General features: G+C 57.0%; 1 pseudogene; it reads right to left on the bottom strand.

Moving 5' to 3' along the window:
- Window positions 1-2,935: 2,935 nt before the first annotated feature.
- LOC101585573 lies at window positions 2,936-8,896 on the bottom strand (annotated as a pseudogene).
- Window positions 8,897-10,396: the final 1,500 nt, after the last annotated feature.

The raw sequence follows: 10,396 nt of genomic DNA on the forward strand, positions 1-10,396 counted from the left end.
GGAGGAGGAGGAGGAGCATGAGAAGGAGGAGGAGGAGGAGGAAGAGGAAGAGGAGGAGGAGAAAGGAAAGGAGGAGGAGGGAAAGGAGGAGGAGGGAGAGGAGGAGCATGAGAAGGAGGAGCATGAGAAGGAGGAGCATGAGAAGGAGGAGCATGAGAAGGAGGAGGAGGAAGAGGAGGAGGGAGAAGAGGAAGAGGAAGAGGAGGAGGAGAGGGAGTGGCCAACAGCACTCACAGAGCCTTGTAGAGCCTTGTGGACTTTGCAGGATGGAGCTGTAAGGGATTAAGAGATGAGGAGAGAAGAACCCAAGACTGACACCAGCACCGACACTGACACCATAACCAATGCTCCCAGACCAGGTGCCCACTCCGGCTCCCATTTGATCTCTCTGTCCCCACATGCTCCATCCAGGGGAAACAGCACTAAGAAGAAGGATTTTTGTCCAGCTGGTGGCATCTGAGGTCCCTTCTGCAGTTCTCTGTGCTACCTCTACCAGAAGTTTATAATCAATGTAGTGAAACTCAGAAACATGCCAACGGGTTTGTAGGCAGCGGCTGGAGCTCATTACTTACAAAGATACAGCAAGGAAAGGTCTGGGTGGGTGGACCGGGAGGCCTTCATGGGCCTCTTGCTCTGTTTGACACCGGCTCACTTTCAGCACCACACTGGGAAGTTCGTGAGGGAGTCATGCGGCACCGTCCCATGGAATGGGGCTGGAGCTGCAGCCGTGCGGATCCGGGGTGGCTCTGCATGTGCGCTGAGGAATTTCCCACCTGCTTTTGCAGGTAGCACTTTGGACCCTACTGAGTACTTCATATCGAACCCAGCGCATTAAGTGCCTTTGCCACTCACACGCCACACACTGTTTCCCATCAGCCCTTGCTGGAAGCTTGATAGTGTCTCCACCTTTCAGCTATGGTGAAAACACAGAGCCACAAACATTCATGGGCAGGTTTTCACTTTCATCTTTTTTTTTTTTTTTTTTTTTTTTTTTTTTTTTCCAGAACCGGGGATTGAACTCAGATCCTTGCATTTGCCAGTCAAGCGCTTATCCTACTGAGCCATCTCCCTAGCCCCCTACATCTTTTTTTTTTTTTTTAGTACAGGGTCTACAAGCTCTACAGGGTCTCACTACATAGATCAGACTCATAGTGATCCGCCTGTGTTCAGCCTCCCAAGAGCTGGGATCACAGGCACGCGCCACAGGCCCAGTCTCATCTCTGTCTCAGCGTGCCCCAGGGCAGGGCCAGCATGGCTGCCGGGGATGAACCCCAGTCACTGCAGCTGCCTAAGCAGGCACTTTAATCTGCTGAACCATTTGACCAGCCCTTTCACACGCACCTTTGTTTTCCATTCTTTGGGGGATAATACAATTGTAATTTGAGGTTTTGAGGAAATGCTGAACTGCTGCCCACAGAGGTTGTGCCATTTGCTATTCCCACGATAACTCACTAGAGCTCACTTCCTCCCCCTGCTCAATAATGTTTGTTATTTTCTACACTGTTGTGGTTGTGGTGGTTGGTGTTGTGCTGTCCCCCAGCTAGTGGACCTAAGAGCAGTGTCTGCAGGGGAGAAATCGCAATTCTTTCCTTCACCACCCAGGACAGCACCATGATCAGTGGGCACAATGACCCAAGGGTGCTGTGAGCCTGGGGATGGGTTCCAGGGCCTGTGCAGGCACGCACTGTCCCCTGAGGCCCACCCCCAGCCCTGGCTTGTCTTTAAGAAGAGAAACTCCAGGGAGGCCACTGTCACTAGAACCAAATGACTGCTCGTTCTGCATCACACTCTCTAGGCCAAGCCAGCGTGCTATCACCCCAGGCCCTGGCACCCTCTCTTCCCTCACCTCCGTTCTCTCTCCTCAGCTAGAGCTGCATGGCTTCCTCCCGCTCTCTCTTCCTGCAGGATCCTGCTCTATTCTTTGCCTTTCAGTGAGGTAGTGTCTGCCCCATTCTATAAAGCAGCGATGAGAGCGGCACTGGTTACTGACATCTATTCAACGAATAGACAAGATCTCAGGAACCCAAGACCACAGCCATGTATCATATCATTCCTGCGGGCAGGAACCGTACCCAGCCTGCCTGGTCCTTTGTGTCAGGGCTTCAGGAAGCTGTGCTGAAGGCACAGACCAGGGCTACAGTCTCTCTGGAGGCCCCAGGGGGAGAGGATCTGCTTGCAAGCTCCTGTGGTTGGGGGCAGGGTGCATTTCTTGTGGGTCACTGGGCAGAGGGCCTTGGCTGAGGCCACCCTCATCCTGGCCTCCGGTCCTCTCCCTGTGGGCACTGACATCATGCCAATTTGCTGAAACAAAGCCAGCAAGGGAGAAACCTGTCAGCAAGACAAAAAGTATGCTCTTGTGCAATTTAATCATGAGGCTGGCGTCTCTTCTGCATTGCTACATTTCATGGGTTAAAATCACAGGGAGGAGACACAGCAGGACTTAAGCGCCAGGAGGCAGGGCGGAAGAGCTGGCAGTAAGAGCCACCCTGCAGGAGCCCGTTGTCCAGGGCGCTCAGACCTGGCTCCACACCCGGTGGGGGCTGTGGGAGGCAGCAGCAGATGAGGTGTCCCCCACAGACCCAGCCCTAGGTGCTTAATGGGAGGTGCTTCCCTCTGCCCACAAAGCCCCTGGAATCAAGGTGCTGGTGTGCATCGGACAGAGGAGGAGACCCAAGAGAAAGTCCCCTGCCCAAAGTCTGGGCTGAAGTCGGAGCTGAATTCTGCTGTCAGAAAGAGTCCTCGCTACCGGCTGGCGCCCTGGTGACATGGAGACTAGCTGGCACAGACAATGTACCCCATGTCTCCCTCCCAGATAAGCCCAGGGGGCGCTGCTTGCCAGCACTGCAGCACCTGAGCTCTGAGTACTCTGAGGTGCTGGGGTCTGCGTGGAGGATAAGGGTGGCGTAGAGATGCTCCTGCTCCGTGCCTGGGGCGGTCACGGCTGCTGCACGACCTTGGTGGTCCCGGCTGCCAGGATGCTTCGGCTGCCGTGGCCCTGCTGGGAAGGAGAAAGAATATGAAGCAGGGTGATGGGGGCTGGCAGAGAGGAAGGAGGACTACAGGCAAGCCAAGAAACTGAGCGTGTCACTTCCTCTGCATTCATTCGTTCATCCGTTCGTATCCATTGCATAAATACTTGTTACTAATAAGGGCTTCCTCTTCGAAATTGACTACCCAATTCATAAAATTGAAGAACCCTCCTGGGAAGTCAGTGCTATTCCATTTCTCAAATATAAAAATTAGGGCTGGGAGCTGGGGAGATGGCTCAGTAGAATAAGCACTTGCCTAGCAAGCACAAGGGCCTGAGTTCAATCCCCAGTCCCACAAAAAAAAAAAAAAAAAAAAAAAAACACAAAAAACTAGGGCTAAGCAAACATTCAAAAATCATACCTGTAATTAATGAGTGGTCAGGCTGGGATTCCTGCTCAGAACCCCTGACTCCACCCTGCTGCCCTCTGCCACAGCTGCCCTGCCCTGGCCCTGCACATCAGCAGGCAGCGGAGCAGACCCCACACCGCACACCACAGAGCCCTCAGCGTGCAGGGACAGCAGGCGTTGCCACACTGGCAGTTAGCTTGCTGTCTAACAGCAGCTGTGAGGGCTGCACAGAGTGGGTCGGCACCACAGCAGCCTGCACAGCCTCGGCAGCCCTGGGCTTTCAAAGCTCAGGCACACACAGTGGGGACACCATGCTGTGAGCCTGGGACACAGAGCATGTGTGCGGTGAAGGCTGCACCTGGCCCAACGGCAAGGTGAACCCTGGTGCCAGCTCCTGGGAGGGGGACGGCTCAGTGCAGCCCTGGCCGAGTCCTGCTGGGCAGGAGCATCACTGTCTGCTAGGGATCTGCAGGCCAGGGGAGCCTGGCTAGGATGATAAGAACACCATCTGTGGTGACCACGCGGGCCACGTGGCATCAGTTTGAACTCGGAAGAATCTGAAGACCAAATGACTGCGGTCAGTCACGTGTATGCGCGCTGTCAGCGTGACAGGCCACCAACGGAACCCTGGACAGCAGGCCTGGGTGGCTTCCCTGTGAGCAATGCTTGCTGCATGTTGTCACAGTGCTGCTGAGAGGACTGAGGGCTCTTTGTCACTGCGGGGAGAGGACAAGCCCAAGCTGATGCCTGCCGCCCACAGCCCTGTCCCTGCAGGCTTCCCATGGCCAACACTCAACTGCTCTCACAGTAACAGACACAGCCCGAGGGAGGCTCTGGCTGACAGCAGGGGGGCTCCATCACCAGGACCCCACAGCTAAAGGGTATTTGGGCATCAGGAGTCTCCACCCCATCGTGAAGGATGCGGCCGTGGCCCTCTTGGGAAGGAGACCACGAGGGTTCGTGCACAGAGGGCTCCTCACTCACATTCGAAGCAGAATCCAGGGCGTTAGAAGTGTCCTTCCTCGGCACAGCCGTCCTGCTGCCTGGCTCCCTGCAGGCCTTCATCGTGAGGGCAGAGGGCAGGACCCTGCAGACACTGCCGCTTAAAGTTAGGCAGTACTATTGTCCCCTGGTAAAGGAGGCTACATTGCCCAGTGAGGGTGACAGTGGGGACGCAGCACACAGGAGGCTCTTGAGATGAGCAGCCCCTCACAGGTGGCTGGGATCAGGGCTGGGGCACAGACTCACCCCAAGGGGCCTATAGGGAGCCCCTATGCAGCCCTCCCCAGCCTCCCCTCCACCTGCCCTCCAAACCAGAGAGCACACTCACCTGGGGAAGACGAGACAGGCACAGAGAGCCAGTCCAGCAGCCAGCCCTGCTCCCCCAAGAGCCGCCAGTAGGGAACTCCCCCAGCACTCTGGCTTCCCTGGAGACCAGTGGGCTTTAGGCTGAGGCCCTCCCCTCCCCACGCCCTGCTGTTCACGGTCACAGGCTTGTAGTTCTATGTCCTCGACCTCCAGCCAGCAGAGCACAAGACCCTGACCCCCACGCACCGGCTTCCCCCTCCCACCCCAGCTCCTTTCCCTGGCCCTGGGCTCTGTCTCCTCACATCCACCTCCCTGTTCCTTAGGCCTCAGCCCCTGGATCCCAAGTGGGCAGTGGCAAGACAAGGGGACCCTGGGTCCTGTGAATACCCTGGCATCCCAGCTGAGACTTGGAATAGAGTTCAGCCAAGGGAAGAGGGCCAGGGCCTGGCTGATAGCCCCTCCCTGAGCCACCAGTGCAGGCTCCTCCAGTCCCCCATCCCCGCCCCACTCACAGTGCACAGAGAGGTGCAGAGAGACACTGCGGGAGCCCAGCGGGTTCTCCGCATGGCAGGTGACTTCTCCTTCATGCTCCAGTTGAAACCGGGGCAGCTCCAGGACCCCAGGGGCGGTCAACCAGGAGGGGCTCAGGGCCTGTGTCCCCCGGGCCCAGCTCAGCCTGGCTGGGGGCTTGCTGTGGGTGACACACACTAAGCGCAGGCTCTGACCTTCCAGGACAGGCAGGGAGGTGCCGTTCCCCAGGATTTCCAGGACTGCGGAGGGAAGCAGAGACTCCACGTGTGGCTCCACCACCTGGCAGCAGAGGCCCTGGTCCCTCTGTGCCCTCCTACCTGTGCTGTTTGCTTGGGTAACCATCACTTTCAGGTCCTCGGGAGGATCTGCAGTGCAGACAGAGAAGCTGCTCCAGGAGTCTAGGGCCTCCCTCAAGGCAGAGGATCCACTCAGGAGCCAGAGGAGGTGGGACGGATGGTCACCCGCGGGTCCCCATTAGCACTGCCCATCCATCCAGTCAGAGAAACCTAATCCTGTAGGCCTGGGGCTCCAGCTTCCTCGGGCTCTGGGACCTGCCTGCCCCTGTGTCCACCCCGTCCCTCCCAGCACAAGCTGCTCTGTCCACTCACACTGCACTGAGAGGTCCAGGGTGCGGTGCTTGGAGCCCAGGCTGCTCTCTGCTCGGCAGGTATAGCACCCCGCGTCCTCAGGCTTCACCCTGGGCAGCTCCAGCCTTAGGGGTCTGGGTCCTGAGGGAGGGGACTGAGAAACGACTCTGCCCCATAGCTCCCAGGTCAGCGTGGCAGGGGGCCGGCTGTCAGCAGCACAGAGGAGCCGCACGAGCTGGTCCTTGTGGACTTCCAGGTAGGAGCCGTTGCCCTGAGTGTCTAGGGCTGAAGAGAGCAGCGGAGACCAAGACAGAGACGCTCAACCATGAGTTTTGGTGGGAGCCAGGTAAACAGACAGAGGCAGCGCTGAGTCTGGGCAAAGGGCTCAAAGCCCTGCTCCTCTCCTGGTCACTTCTTTTTGAGGCAGAAGTGATTTACACCACAATTTAGAGCGTCTCCTCACAAGAGGAAGAAGGCCAGAACTCCTAGCCATCTCTCAGTGTTTCTGTCCCCAGCCTTAAGCAATCTCAAGCACCTGTGTCTCTACAGGTTTCCCTGCTTGGGACATGGTTCATGAACACAGTATGGACTTTGTGGTGCTTCCTGGCTGTCCCGTCACTCAGCATCCCCTGGACCGGGGCCACCCACAGGCAGCCCATGTTGCAGCATGACTCTGCTTCCCAGATGGCTTAAATTCCATTGTAGGAATTGACTGCATTGGTGCATCCATCCATTCACAGCCTGCTGCATTGTCCCCTTTGTTCTTGTGACATCTGTCCTCTTCGCAGTTCTCACCTTCTGGAACCACTTGCCACCCTCTGAGAATTATAGTGTTCAAGTATCCAAAACTCTAAGGATTAGCTCTGCCAGGTTCTCTGGGACCTGATCCCACCTCTGTTTCTGCCCAGACGCCCCCTCGGAATTGGCTTCCTATAGGTGGACCTGGGAGGATCAGCTGTACTTCAGGCCACTCTGGACACCTGTTCAGAGCACAGGTCCAGGCAGGCCCTCCCCAGGCGGCACTTACGCCCGACTGAGGTGACGGAGCCCTGCCCTCTCTGGTGCCCTCCTGGCAGTCTGTCCTGGCATTTCTCTAGTGCTGTGACGTGGACATGGACATCAGACCCCACAATTTGGCTTCTGGACATAAAGCACGGAGCCTTATGACCCCAAATGACGCACCCGCAGCATAAGCATTCCAGGACCTGGTTACAAGTGCAGACCCTCAGCTCTTCCCAGGGGTCCTGAGTACAAATTGTCCAAGTCACAGAAGCCCTGGGAAGTGGAGCTTATGATAGAGACCCATCTTCCTGGAAAATGTGGCTGCCCGGGGAGGCTTCGCGGTAGCATTCGCGGAAGAGCTCACCCAGGTGCCACCAGAGCTCTCTGACATCGCCAGCTTAGTGACTGGATTGGCCAAGGGTAGTGATTCCTTGGAAGTCACATGCTGAACATAGTTATTATGAAACTGCGTGAGACATGGTTCCTGCTTCCCACCTCAGCTCCCTCGTTCTGCCTGACAGAGACCTGCTCCCCACCCAGCCTGGGGAGGGACTTCCTGCCTACCTAAGCCATCTGCTCCAGAAAGGCTGATGGTCAAGTTCTGAGGAGGATCTGGAAGGAGAAGCACCACAGGGCTGCACGTGCAGCTGGCCCGTCTTCCTCACCACCACCCCGGGAGCCCAAGAAACAAAAGGGGAAGTGGTACATTTGGGGCTGGTATCCCCGTGGCTCTCCTCTGCAACCTGGAGCCAAAGCTCAGCTGCTCTGCCTCAGTCTCCCCTGCTGCTGTGACAGACCCCACAGACTGGTGGCCGACCAGAGACAGAAACTGATCTCTCAAGTTCAGGAGGCTGCCGGTCCCAGACACAGGCGGTGATAGGCGAGGCCTGTGTCCCGCCTCATGGATGGCACCTTCTTGCTGTGCCCTCATGCTGTGGAAGGGACAGGGTCTTTCTGGGCCCTGGTACAGGTGCTCTCGTCCTGTGCATGAGACTGCTCAGCAGCGCACCACCCGCCTCCCATGCCACCTCCATCACCATCTCCTGGGGGTCAGGAGTCAACCTGTGAGAGTGGGGGACACAGACGCTCTGATAATAGCACCCCCACCTCTCCTGCCCCCCATGAACCCCAGCATCTCTACTGACATGGTACTCACAGGACACACTGAGCTTGACAGTCCTCTCTTTGGTCACATGAGTGGCGGGGAAGGTCACCCAACAGGTAATGCGGGTGCCGTGGTCCTGAGGACGGGATGTGAGCCAGGCCTCTGAGAAGTCAGCCCACCCCTTCTGCCTGCAGGACGTAAGCGGAGCCCCGGTCCAGGAGAATTTGGAGGACATTTTTCGACTGCAGATCCCAGGCATGGAACACACCAGGTAGCTGAGGTGACCAGACACCAGCGGCTCCGGGATGTGGATATCCAGGGTCTGTGTCAACTCTGGGCAGGAGACAAGGACAGGACAGTCCCCAGAGAGGACCCTGTGAGTCTCTCAGTCAGACATCTCTGTCCTGGATGGCCCACACTCCAGGACCCTCCGAATCTCCCTGTCTCTGAGTCTCTCTGAAGCGCTGCTGCCCTCCTTACCTGTGACAGTCATGGTGAGCACTGAACTCACCTAATTATATTTCATGTCTCCTCTCTCCACTCGAAAATAATAACATCCACTGTCTCTATTCTGGGCTTCAGAGATTATCAGGGAGCAATTTTTGCCACAGGGTCACCGAGGAGCTCAAAACGATGTTTGTATGTCATTTCAGCTTTTTTGCCTGGGTCATTTGTGGCCACAAGTTCATCTGTGTTGTGATTGATTATGAGATTGTCCCTCTGCCGGTACCAGTAGCCATAAGCGGGGATAGAGCTGTTCCAGCCTTCCTGGGAGTAGGAGAGGGAGCAGGCACCAGGGCACACAGGTTCTCCTGTACCATCACCGAGTCCTGCACCTGCAGCCAGTACCTTGGTCCCGCCTGCCAAGAACCTAGAGAGTTATAGAGTCTCGGCTGCAGCCCGTCTACCACAAGGAGCCCCAGTACACCCTGCGCTCACCTGTCCAGAACACAGGCAGAAGCAGGGCCGGCAGCAGCAGCCACATCTTTGCTCCCAAGGGTAGAACAGCCCTGGACTCCTCCGGCCTTAGGTCTGCCTGCCTGCTAAAGACAGGACACCTGCGGCCAGACTGCTGACAGCCACAAGGGAGGAAGCTTGGGAAACCTGTGTGTCCTCAGAGATCCCTCTTCTGACTTCTTTCACAGATGGGGGAGGCAGGGCAGGGCTCCCTGAGGGACTTGCCCAGCACAGAAGGAGCTGCTGGGCTCGGCATTGGGGCAAAGGGTGTGGACAGGGGCTCTCAGGGGGACAGATGAGCAGTGGCTCAGGGGCAGGGTGGGGAAGTCCTTTCCCTCATGGCCTGGGAAGCGGCCTTCAGAGTCTCCAGGGAACCTGAACAAGAGCCACAACCCAGCCCAGGACTCTCCCTCTGCTCTGACTCCATACCCTGGGGGTCGCCATCCCAACTGCCCAAGGGCATTCAACTCCCGTACCTGCTCAGGTCTGCAGGAAGCCCCTCTAGCAGGGTGGCTGTGTTTTCCGCTTTTGTGTGTTCACGTTTGAGCCCAGCAACAACAAAAATAACTGAGACAGTCGGTGTCTGTTACCCATGAAGCATGGGTTTGACCCAAATGGACCTCTGTCCACCAGGCTTTCTGTCACCAGGACATGGTCCCAGAACCCCAAGGTTCTACTTGCCACTTGGGGCTGGCCTGTAACCCCAGCACTCTGGGAGGCTGAGGCAGCAAGATCACAGGCTGGAGCCCAGCCTGGATTGGGCAATTTATGGAAACCCAGCCTCAGAAAATTAAGGCAGGTGCAGCGGCTAGGGATGGAGCTCAGTGCTAAGCCCCTTGGTTCAATCCCCAGTAGTAGTAAAATATTTTTTTCTCACACGGTTTGTCTTTCTCACTTACAGAACAGCTCCTAGGTGTCCATGTGGCTCCCTAAGGTGAGCCTGAAGCAAAACAGAAGGGGACCGCAGAGGGGCCTAGGTGTCCAGGTCAGAGCCCAGAGCCCAGGTTGGTGCCACCAATGCTCAAGAGAGGGCATGACAGGTGGGGGAGGGCTCAGGAAGCTAAGGGGTGAGGGTGCCGTGGCCCATGCTGCCTATGCTGTGTGGTGACACTGGCACTCCAGCCTTGGATGAGGGTTTCAGAACTCATCTGCCCTCACTGTAAGTCTGTCTGTCCACCCATCTGTCTATCTGTCTATCTGTGACCCTCTCTGTCCTCTCTAAGGGTGTCTGCCACCATGGGTCTCTCAATTTACCTGTGCTTTTCCAGGATGGACTCCAGCAAGAAGACCCTCAAGCCCCATGCCCCTGCTGCCCAACTCTCAGGCATGGGACCCTCCTGCAGCCTGCAACCCCTGGGCAGGGACCTGACCGCCACCAGTGCAGGCTTCACCTTCTGGGAACCTCTCCCAGTGCTGGCTCTGCCACTGGCAAGGCCCTATAGAAATATAGATATGAGACAAAAGCCTAATGTCCCAAGAGAGCAGGAAGCCACAGACAGAGCCCAGGGAGAGCTGCCATTTCTCATTC

Source organism: Octodon degus, unplaced genomic scaffold (assembly GCF_000260255.1).
Source record: "Octodon degus isolate 3935 unplaced genomic scaffold, OctDeg1.0 scaffold00268, whole genome shotgun sequence".
Taxonomy (NCBI): domain Eukaryota; kingdom Metazoa; phylum Chordata; class Mammalia; order Rodentia; family Octodontidae; genus Octodon; species Octodon degus.